The sequence below is a fragment of the Eimeria mitis genome, genomic scaffold (assembly GCF_000499745.2).
Source record: "Eimeria mitis Houghton genomic scaffold, Emh_scaff1389, whole genome shotgun sequence".
NCBI classification, from domain to species: domain Eukaryota; phylum Apicomplexa; class Conoidasida; order Eucoccidiorida; family Eimeriidae; genus Eimeria; species Eimeria mitis.
The window spans coordinates 420-1,674 of record NW_013569025.1 but is presented as its reverse complement, the minus strand read 5'-3'; positions in this window follow the sequence as shown (position 1 = coordinate 1,674).

The following is a 1,255-nucleotide window of genomic DNA, read 5'->3' as shown; positions in this document are numbered from 1 at the left end:
AGCAGCAGAACTAGAACCGATGAAGCGGCGGCGTCAACAGCAGCAGCAACAGCAGCAGCAGCAGCAGCAGGAGCAGCAGCAGCAGCAGCAGCAGCAGCAGCAGCAGCAGCAAGAAGGAGGAGTACAATATATTTTGTTAACCCCACATCTCGTCCCTGGTGCTGATTTGTCTTTTATTTGTCTTCAATTTATTTTTAATGGTTTAGGAAATTTCACACAAAAACATTTTTCTATAAAACACCAAATTCATCTACTCAAAAAAAAATATAAACCCTAAACCCTAGTAAACCCTAGTAAACCCTAAACCCTAGTAAACCCTAAACCCTAAACCCTAGTAAAACCTAGACCCTAAACCCTCAAGGATAAAAAAAAAGTAATAGTACAATGTTTTCTTTAAACTACCAAATTCATCTGCTCAAAAAAAAATATAAACCCTAAACCCTAAACCCTAGTAAACCCTAAACCCTAGTAAACCCTAAACCCTAGTAAACCCTAAACCAAATGCTAAACCCTCAAGGATAGACAAAAAGTAACAGCACAGTGTTTTCTTTAAACCACCAAATTCATCTTCTGAAAAAAAAGCATAAACCCTAAACCCTAAACCCTCAATGGTAAACCCTAGTAAACCCTAAACACTAAACCCTAAACCCTAAACCCTCAATGCTAGACAGTAATAACAATATAAATTTTTATATACAAAAAATGTTTAGGGTTTAGGGTTTAGGCTTAACCCCTAAACCCTAAACTACAAATGATAAGCAGGATAAGCTAAACCCTAAACCCTAAACCCTAAACCCTCAAAACCGTCAAGAGGGGAATGCGCGCGGTGTCTAGACACCTCAACTCTTCCTGCTGCTGCTGCAGCAGCAGCAGCAGCAGCAGCAGCAGCAGCAGCAGTAGCAGCAGCAGCATTTGTTTTTATTTTGTGTTTAATAGACAACAATAAGATGTCTGTATTTTTTTTTCTTTTTCTTGATTCTTCCTATGCTAGGGTTTAGGGTTTAGGGTTTAGGGTAATTTGAGGGTTTAGGGTTTAGGGTAATGTGAGGGTTTAGGGTTTAGGGTATTTGACGAAAGAGACAGCTGCATATATCTGTTGAGGGTTTAGGGTTTAGGGTTTAGGGTTTGGGGTTCAGGGTTTAGGGTTTAGGTTTTAGGGTTTAGACACCTGCGCCTCTGTATATATCAAACAGAAGCAAACCCTAAACCCTAAACCCTAAACCCTAGGTTATATATAAACCCCAAACCCTTTTTC